This window comes from Montipora capricornis, chromosome 11 (assembly GCF_036669925.1).
Source record: "Montipora capricornis isolate CH-2021 chromosome 11, ASM3666992v2, whole genome shotgun sequence".
Lineage (NCBI taxonomy): Eukaryota > Metazoa > Cnidaria > Anthozoa > Scleractinia > Acroporidae > Montipora > Montipora capricornis.
In genome coordinates, this window is record NC_090893.1 from 3,224,996 (window position 1) to 3,235,786 (window position 10,791).

General features: G+C 38.0%; 1 long non-coding RNA gene across 1 annotated transcript; it reads left to right on the forward strand.

Annotated features, from left to right (window-relative positions):
* Positions 1-510: 510 nt before the first annotated feature.
* LOC138024881 (uncharacterized) lies at positions 511-1,956 on the forward strand. Its single transcript, XR_011127080.1, has 3 exons — positions 511-629; positions 948-1,016; positions 1,126-1,956. It is a non-coding gene; the product is annotated as an uncharacterized lncRNA (long non-coding RNA).
* The last annotated feature ends 8,835 nt before the right edge of the window (positions 1,957-10,791 follow it).

The window sequence follows — 10,791 nt, forward strand, 5'->3', positions numbered from 1 at the left end:
GTGTGCGCAAATGAGAAAAACATTCTAATAACGGATCCTTTGATGAAAAATCGCCTTCTAGCTCCTATTTCGTGAATGATACGCACTTGTGGGAATGAAAATTTTCTACTTCTCTTAAGTATTCGTTGTCATAGCTCAATGGCAGGATCCCGCTCAGTTCAAATTCAGCGGTTTACGAATCCCAATCGATTCCTTGCCGATGTAATGTCTTTTTATCCCGTAGGACTTTAGTCTTGTTTTGTTTTTTGTTTTTTTGCGTAATAAACTGTAGCTTCTGTGGCTGGAAAACTGTCCGAAAATTAGGAAAACATTTTAGTAATACAACAACTCTCATAAAAAAGTAATTTGCTTTCTGTTCTTTTCCTTTCCGGTTCTTGCAATTTGCATTAAAATGCGCGGACAAGAGCGCCCTTTTCATATTAATGACGTTCTTGTCAGTGATTGGTTCTGGACAATCTAATCCATATTCATAAAACATTGCAAAATTTCGCCCATTTTACAGTTGCTGTCACGTTGGCAAGATGTGCTGCGTTTCTGCTACATGGTTTGTCTTTGAAACGGTACTCTTTTGCCGCCGTTTGGACCAAGACGGAGGAGGCAAGTCTATTTGTCCCGCTTATTCAAACACGGTCAGTTTTCGCATGATTACTTTCTTAAGCTCTAAGACAAGTTTATGTACAGAGAATTACGTTTCTAGAATGTGCTTAGGTTGTTGCTGGACTTATTTGTCGTAATTCTCTCGAGAATTAAAACTTATTCGTAGATCAATTTAACGAAGAAGAAACGACTTTAGCCATAGTGAAGTGTTTTGAATAATTTCACCGTACCAGCGCTTAGGAAAAGATATTTTAAAGTCTCTCGAAGGCAAATTGTAACTTAGAAAATTTAAGATAACAAAACTTGTGAACTTTAATTAATGTATTGTTCTGGTTTATTTCTATTCGCAGGTCGGAAACCGAACGACTTCAGATTCTTCGGACAGAGAAGGGAAAGTTTTGAAGACAAAGTCGTTTAAGGTAAACATCTACCTGCATCTGCATGAACAATTATTAAATCGCACTGATCGGTTTACTAAAATAGACGCTTCTTCTTTATAATTGTCTCATCTATCCTCACTTTATTTAGATTTAAGGTCAGTACCAATGGACAGAGAATGGACACAAAAAGAAACAGCAAATGAAGAAAGATGTGAATCGAAGAATCAGGAGGAAATTGATTCGACAAAGATAAGAGCTCTAGAGTTTACTTATTCTTTAGAAATGGTGGCTATTTCGCAAAGTTTCCTTACAATCGATTTCGTTGTACTTTCATTGGAGCGAGCTTATCAGGTTGTCTTTGTATTCTTGGATTGCACACACGACGACGAACCTGGCGTGAGCTGCAAAATGGAAAGAAGACTCTTTTTATCCTCAAATGACTATTCCGCGGTCAAAGTTTAAAGTTATTGCATTAGATCGGAGTAGCACAGCAGAGATGACATAGGATTAATTTTCATAGTCACCATTTCAACATTAAGCGATCAGTGAGTATGATTAAGCAGTTTGATATTTTGTTTCCTGACTCGGTGTATTTGGATCTTATCACCTCCAATGTGTCGCAAAACGAGCGTTGTTGTTTCAAAATGCACGCATTGCAATTGTTTGCGCAATTTGGGCGTTTGTCGATCTTTGCTTCTATCCAATCATATTTTTTGTAATTGATCGCTTGGTGTATAGCTTTAATGTTGCCCACGTACTTTTATCGCACGGCTTTTGTAACAACATGTTTGACAATGTTATGGTCATGGTACCGATCGATACGTGGAAGTTAAGTTTTAAATCTGTTATTCGGTGATAAAACTAAAGATCGTTAAAATACTCTTTTTAGTCGGTCTTACTAAAATCCATATAGAGTAAAACGTCGGCTCTTTGAATATAACACTAAATAAATATAGGGATGTTTTTCTGTGGTGGTAACTCGGGGGTACTCGGAAAATGTCCGAGTCAACCCGAGTGAACCTACGACCTCCTGATTACAAGCTCGGATCCTCTACGACTGATCATTGAAGACTCGTGGGATTTTGGTCATTAAAGTAGGTTTAGATTACAAATTGTTCCGCCCTACTGCTAGGAATGAAATGACAGCGAGAATCCTAACAGTATAGCATGACAATTCTTACCAGAACCTAGTTTTATGACCAGGCTCCCACGACCAAGCTTTTAATCGGAAGCCTTCGAATCTCCGGAAAGAGCACTCGTACATTTTCCGAGTACCCGCGATTCACCATCCATAAATAGTAATCTCTCCATTTCATTAACCGGGGTAACATTTGTCAATCAATGATAGCGAGACTCGGAGTAAAAATATATACTATTTAAGAAAAAAAAGGCTTATCGAGCGTTAAAAACAGTCAATTCGAAATTTTCATAGTTAAGGAGTAAACAATTTTCTCGCCCACCATGCTTAAGGTTTTTACGTGGTTAGTTAGTAAGAAAATAGGTCAGAGCAGCTTCAAAGCAAAATATTTTAAAATGGTTTGTACTTTCCATCATTGAAAACCACTTGAACTAAAGCAGAATGATTCCATAGCGACTGACTCCATAGCGACAGACTGACGAATCTTAATACAAAGGACAGTCGACGAAGAACCGCTGACTGACATCATCATGACAGTACTACATCTCAAGAAACAAGTGACTTTTGACAACAAAACAATGAACGAGAGTCAAGCACAATTCCTCTTCTGAGATTTTTTGGCGGAACAGACTGTACCATCAATTTCAAACTGGCACAACCATCTTATGGAATTGCTAAATTCTTTCCAATCGTTCCACTTGATTCCACTTGATTCCAATACTTTGACCAATTAACCGATAATTCACTAACGGGAAAAGCCCGAGTTCTCACCAGTTTCCGTTCTTTTCGTGATGTAGATCTCGGAACAAGGAATGGCAAATTATTTGCAAGCACGGCTGCTAAAACCCTCTAAGTCCACAATACACAATCACATTTAATGCACAGAGAAGTAATCGACGATCTCAAAAACAATTGCAAATGAACGCTGTGATGACAACTGATCACGTACTACTAGTACTGTAGACAGAAATGTGCTTTGCACTCTCATTAAGAGGCCTTAAAACATTACTCTACCTCTTAATAAACAAACAAATTAAGACAGTTGTGGGCGCTTTAATGAAAAGAGCCCTGCTTAATAGTGGCGGATGAAAGATTACTTATGACACTACCACAGAGACTAATCGGATATAACTCTGTCGAAACACCGGACCCAACGACAGCCGCCCCATAGCCGACGATCATCACACAAACTAAACGGCAACACAACTAGTATCTACAAAGCCGTGGAACCTTTGAAGCATCAATGCTAAAGAGACAAATTCACGGATTGTGCGAGCCTTGAAGATCGCGGTGCTTGTTGACCGGGCCAATCACGAGAGCTAGCTAAGATGGTGACACACAAAGGCAAGTCGCGAATGTCTTCCGCCATGCCACTCGTGTTGGTGAAACTGTAGCCTGTAAGCTGGCTCTTCCATTGAAAATGGCGCGCGGTCGAAATATAGGAGCTTGGTTATTAGTTTCTAAAACTAGTAACCTGCTAGCTCCTATATTTCGACCGCGAACCATTTTCAACGGAAGAGCCTGCTTGCATGCTAGTGAAACTTGCAGGACTGAACAGGCGATTGACTAACTAAAAACGGAAAACTGTAAAAGATGACCTATAGGACCCTGGCCCGGACACTCTCGACTGGACTCTGACATAAGTTGATTTCACCTTAAATTCAAAATCATTTTAGATTTATTTGTGACTGCACAGGCCAAAGTTTTCCTTTTATTTTAATTATCGCTTAAAAGAAAGTAAAATAAAGCAGTATGGAAGTAAATAAATATTAAATAAACAAATAGACGCAGATCGTCATTAAATGTTTTCGATTAATAGATCTTTGACGTCGGTCTTAATGCTAATGGTACTGCCATAAAATTGTCATGCAATTTGTTCGCTACACCAGCTATTGTCTGGGTTCATCACAACTTTAATGTCTGGTGCGCAGTAAAATCTTTTCCTTTCAATGCTACGGGATTGCGTATTAATCGGAACTAACGTTATACAGACCGCATCAATGCTGAACAACTACAAAGGGATAAATAGCAATGTCACAAACTCAAATTTCTAGTTTTCATGGGAATACGTGAAATATAGATATTCTTGTTTTCCTTAAAACCTTTGTCATCACATTTGTCTAAAGGTTTAGTCTAGGTTAAGTTAGGGACACACTCTCTCAAAAATTCAAGACAAGAATAAAGACTTTTCTTAAAACTGAACGAAAAAATCCACCACATAGTGGGAATCTCAACTTTTGTTTTCAAATGTCACTCAGTTTTTTCCGTCCATTTGAGGTCGGTAAAATGCGTACCAGTATTACTGGAGACAAGTTGTGCATTCAACGGGATTGGAGTGGGAGCCACCCCTGCCGTAATAACTTCAGCAGGCGAAGATAATGGAGCCTTCGGGTTTCCTGCCACTGGGGGGGAGGGGTGGGGTATCTTGTCTTTCCTTTGATTTGTAATACAACACTGCACCAGTCGGTTTTTCATCAACGCCAAATAATTGTCATTTAAGCTTTCCTTTAACAAAGGTAGAACAGTTCTCTTTGATTCGGATTGTTTTATTTTCTCTTGGTCTGTATAACCTCTGTTTTGCGTTCGATGATATGGGCGCAACTTTTGAATCAATAAGCGAGCGCGATGAGCGATCAGCAGCGAGCAATGTTTTCAACTTGAATTGATGCTTCAACAGACATTAAAGTTGTTATGATAAAAAAGCGTTACGTTAAGTTAATTTTTAGGAAGAGGCCTTTTCTACTGGACAACTAGAATTCAAGGCTTCGTCGACGCATTTCGAAATAGTTTCCTTGTGCAATAGACTTTTATCCGATTCCATCGCCATCTTGATCGGCAGGCAAACATGGTAAACATTGCAGTCTATGGGTTGGATTTTGATTGACTTTGAGCCATTGTAGCTCAGCAAAGCATTCACCGACTTTTTGAACTTCGTAACCTCTTTACAATCAATCATTCACCTGACGGAAAATTGCCAAGAATTTCGCTTTAATTTGCACAAATAATTTTGAATGCTCTCTGCTCGATGTCGTGCGCCGCGCTTATATTGACCCTGAAAGTCCCTTTGGGGAGTGGTCAATTAAGTGTATCATTAGGATAGTTTTATGAAAAGTTAGGTTTGGTAACTCGGCACACGCTTTAAGAGAGGACGGATTTTCAAAGAACTTGTTTTCACAATCTTTTCCATTGTTCATCCCATGAAAACTGAGTTATTGGATGATTTTGAAGCTGGTCATAGAAACGTCCTATTAATTTTCATCTATTCAATTTTGTCCTCATCCAATTATCCATGATTTCTAAATTGACAACACTAGGCTAAGAAACATGAAATAACTTCACGGCAGACCTGCAAAAGGTTTAGATTTGTGTGACGCTTTAAATTGCCTTCGTTCGATACAGCTTCAGGACTTTCATCTTTTGGGCAAAGACCAGCTTAACAATTTAAATAATTGATTTCCAAAAAAATGGTTCTCGCATTTGTAACTACAAAGGTTCAAAGTCAGGCAATATCAATGTTATCTACTGTAATTTTAACTGTGTTTGCACTCCAGTCTAAGGCTATGCGAAATAGCGATTCGGAGGCATGACTTAAGCCACGCATTTTATAGCTATATCTTTGCGTTGCGTCTTTCCTGCGTTTGTCCAGTTGAAAAACGTCTTCATCAAGAGCAAATGATAACGGTAAGAAAGTTCAAACATCGAGGTTCAAGAGCGTATTAAAGGGAACCTCCACTAGAACAAGAAAATCACCTTAAGGTGGCTGGAACCAGTTTCACCACTTTTAGAGACCTTCTTATTAGATGGGTTATAACTACTATACTGTATCACGCAACAGCAATGTTATGGTACCACATCAAACAGCAATTATTGCTTAACGAAATGCGCTCACAATTTTGACGTAATAGGTTACCATGGCAACATGAAAGCTCTCCAAAAACACCCTATATTTCGTCTTTACTTGCTTATATCTTTAAAATGAAATCGGTGACCCCCATTTTTTATTGTAGAATAGTAATTATCAATTTAAGATAGAACTATCAGCAAAGTTTAAAAAAATTCTTCGGAGCCAATTCAGAGCTACCTTAATTTTTCGAAAATTTAAGGTAGCTCTGAATTGGCTCCCAAGAATTTTTTTTAACTTTGCAGATAGTCCTATCTCATATTGCTAATTACTATTTTACAATAAAAAATGGGGTCACCGAGTTCATTTTTAAGGTATAAGCGAGTAAAGACGAAATATAGGGTGTTTTTGGAGAGCTTTCATGTTGCCATGGTAACCTATTACGTCAAAATAGTGAGCGCATTTTGTTAAGTAATAATTGGTGTTTGATATGGTACCATAACATTTCTTTTACGTGATACAGTTTTGTAGTGACAACCCTTCTAATAAAAAGGTCCTTAAAAGTAGTGAAACTGGTTCCAGCCACCTTAAATCACAGAACATAATGTTCACAATCAAAATTGTTCAAACTTTTTCCAATGAAAGCGTTTGTATCCGAAATAAATGAGTTTCATAAAGGTTTGTTTTGGCTTTCAAAATTCCCGGGCGCCGCCATCTTGAATAATTGTAGCGTGTAATGGTTGCGTTATTGTTCAAGAACAGATTCTGTTTGTGTGAAAACAAAAAGCCCAACCGTAACACGTCACAATTATTGAAGATTGCGGCGTACGGAAAATTTGAAAGTGAAAATAAGTGATTCTAAAATTCTTTTTTTTTCGATACAAACACTTTTTTGAAGAAAACTGTCGAAAAAAGTTGATTGCAAACTCGACATTAGTAAGAGAAGGTTTCGCTTTAAGCTATTATATTTTTCTTGTATCGGTGGGATCTAAAGTGTTGTTATTAAACGAATTTAAGTGTTTTGACTGAAAAACTTGTTAGGGGAAACGCTGTGCAAATCGAGTCAAATTTTCCCGCCAAAAAACTTAGAAAAAGTACGGGCGCTCAAAGTACGCATGCGCCAACTTTTTTTGTTGTTGAAAATTTGGGGTTTACGAAAAACAAAAACTTTATAATGTATTACATTTGCTTGTGATAATAAAATGTAATTTTTATTCAGTGAGTCATAACTTAATGTTTTACTAAGTCTATGAAATAATAAAGAAACACAACAATGTGAAAACTGTTTTTACTTTTTGAGTCGTAGTTTAATTAACCTTTAAATTTTTTAAAAAAATACGGCGCATGCGTATTTGGGCCGCCGTATTTTTTCTAAGTGTCATTTTAGACGAAAGGTCAAAGTCCACCCTACGGAAAGGTACTTCCAGAGATTTTAAGGCACTTAACATATACCGAAAGAAGGAGTATTTAGGGTGCGTGGCACTTAACCCTTACTTTAAGATACTTTTTTCAACATTCGAGGCCCGGAAGAAATACAAAATGAAAAATCGATAGCAGCGTCCAAACACAACACAAATAGCAGTTACAAACATTTTGAAGCAAAGCATTTTATAGACTTGACGTTATTATTTTGGAAAACATGATATATATATATATTTGAAAGTTTTTGAAACATGCAAGCCACCAAGTCTATAAAATGTACTGCTTCAAAATGTTTATAACTGCTATTTGTGTTATATTTCTAATCGAGCGTCTATATTACTTGTGAAATTGCGGCAAAATTTAAAGCAGCAAACACCTTTGGCGCTCGCTAATAAAATGTGGCAAGTTCAACGCAGTTAATGCAAGCCGCAAAATGAATACAGCTTTTCGTTTGGCCCGTTTATATTCCACGGCCTTCATTTCAACTTTGAAGTTGCCACAAATAAACACCATTTGGCAAGTGACAAATTTTGCGTGCAAATTACATGCGATAAGAGAACTATACTTCTGTAATTTAAGAGGACCCATCCACACAAACCTTGTTATTTCCCTTAAGTTTTCAAAGGCAAACTCCACTATTGCAACAACTAACTTGCTAATATAATATGCAATCGCAAATCGCAAGCGCACTTGTGGAAGCCAAGGGAATTCTAATTAGGAAGAAAAACAGGAAAAAGCTAAAGTTTCGACGACTGTAATCATAACAAATTTGTCAAGAAAAATAGATATATAACAGATATATAATCTGCGAGTGCATTAAGTCATATCATTTAATTAGCAAAACATAGAGAAGGCAACCAAAAATAACTCCCAAAACAAAATTCGAATCCCAGATGGGATTTGAACCCACGATCCTCGATATTTAGGCAGGTGCTCTAACCACGGAGCTACTGGAAATTCTATGGTGCGTACGGGTATCCATTAGGTTTTGACTAGAACACCATCACGCAGCTACGAAGTCAATTATGGCTTATAAAAACGTCCTGCAGTCACGTTAACTTTTACGTAGCAGGAAAAATATAATGGAAAGATTCATCATTCCAACGATCCAAGCTGTGAGAAATATATCTCATAGTTGATGTATTTTTCATAGTTTGGACGATCGGAAGTCTCGCTTTATTTACGATACGTAATGTGACTGCGCGATGCGGATATGGGCCACAGTAGACCAATTTCGATATATTATTATTCAGTCCGAAACAAAAGGCACCATCTCGAGGCTCTGGGGAATAAACTCATACAAATCCTTATATTTATTCGCCAGAGCCTCGAGATGATGCCTTTTGTTTCGGACTGAATTTTAATATGTCGAAATTGGTCTATTGAATTGAATTGGTGCCGTGCGGTGCGGAGCGGTGCGGTGCGGTGCGGTATGTTGTCGTTCTATCCAAAAGCCCACAGATAATCCCTGCTCAACATGGAGTTTTCAGTAGCTCAGTACGTATAGTATCTACCCAGATATACCTAGATCTTGGAGAGCTTTGGATTTAAATACCATCTGAAACTTAAAAATTTCTCTCAGTTCCATTTGGTTGCCATATATTCTCCGCCTTTTTACGTTGATGTAATTCTACAAAAGTGCCAAGTCTGTATGATAACAAAAGTGGCCTTGCACGAGAACAGATAAATATATTCTTAGCCGTCAAAAGAGGAGAAGTCTCCCAAAAATTGAAACGATTCTTGATTAATGGTGGGTCGTCATAAGACCGTTGTTTGCTAAAATTGTTTGAAAAAAAAGGAGCTTTCAATAATAACTGATGTGTGCAATATGGCTTGATCCCCGTGATAAAAATGTGCATATGCATGTGCATGAGCTCGCTGTTAAATGTCATGTGAATATTTTGCGGTAGGTTAGCAGTTGTATCAAGCGTTTGTCTGTTTGAGTGAGTCTGCAAGCCTCAGTATCAGTAGTTTTCCGAAAGAGATTAGGTTTAATATACCGACTTTTGTTCGTAAATGATGTACTCAGTGCACGTTTCCAACAATATCAACGTGTAGGTGGTAGGTGTTAATAGTCCCTGTTGATACCGAACGGAAATGGGAAATGGGAAATGGGAAATGAGAAATCGGAAACGGGAAACGGGAAACGGGAAATCGTAAATGGGAATCCGGAAATCGTCCCCCTAATCGTATACGTGTGGATAATCCTTAAACAGTTTGTTGTATCGTCAATGATTAGAGAGCAGAACTATCGGTTTCATAAGGTTAGCTCGGGGACCGGTCATTATTCGTGGGGCGGGCTGGTCAAAATAGGTCTGAGATAGGTAGATTTCTATTCAGAGGGGAAGGTTGGGCGGCATCAATTGACGAGGCATGGAATGCTCAAGAGTGGTTGAGAAAAACCTAGCACGAATAGCCTTGTCCAGTCGAAGACAGTAATTAAACGGGGAAGTATCAAACGCCTTCGAGGTGTAGTTGTCAGTGTTCTTGTAGTTACTGTATTGTTGTCCAGTTCAGTAGTAAATGACCATAAATGGCTAGAGTCAAGAAGATCGGTAGTATGTCTGTCGTGAGTTAAGTCCTAATAAAAAAGAGCCTATGAATAGTCTGCCAGATGAGATTTGCATGGAAGAGTGGTCTTAATACATTGTGTTGTTTGGTGCATTGCATCAATGATCCTAAACCTAAAGTAGCGTGAAATTAATTTTAACTGTAACTCAAAGACTTCTGCATTTTTGCATGACTTATTGCACTCGCAGTCGTTACTTATTTACCTTGACAAAATCGTCATAATTACACCGAAACATTTATTTTCCTTTTCGCTTTTATGCCTGTTTTGGTCAACGAAATCAACACCCAGTGTGGACAGATCCTATGTGTTATTCCTGACAGTGCAACCAAGATAAAAATGAATAAGTGGAACTGCGGGGATTTGATGAAAATAGAAAAAAAAAGAATAATGAACTGAAAAAACAAACAAACAAAGAAGGCTCAACGTTGCTAATTTAAAATAGCCCGTGCCGAGGCCGAAAGCGCTAGCGCGTATCGATAATCAAAAATGCTGTGCGGGCATCTTTTGCACCTGTCAATGTTATGCCTTTGGGGGAGGGGTAATTAACACAGGTTGAGGTGGAGCGGGTTCTTAACTCACAAAGAAAATTATTCACTTGATTTTTGATTTGCAAAACCTGTCAGTTTACCTAGCCACGACGATAAAAAGCAAATTTCATTTGTGGTTTCTTCTGACCATAATATTTTTCGTTTGTCCTTCCAAAATTTTGCATAAGCATTGTTTCCAGTTTCTCTTGGGACTATTGTATCGACAAGACGGTTATTTCCATCATTGTCGTTATCATTGTCATCATCGGCATTATCGTCATTATCATCATTGTCGTCAACATAGTCATCATCAA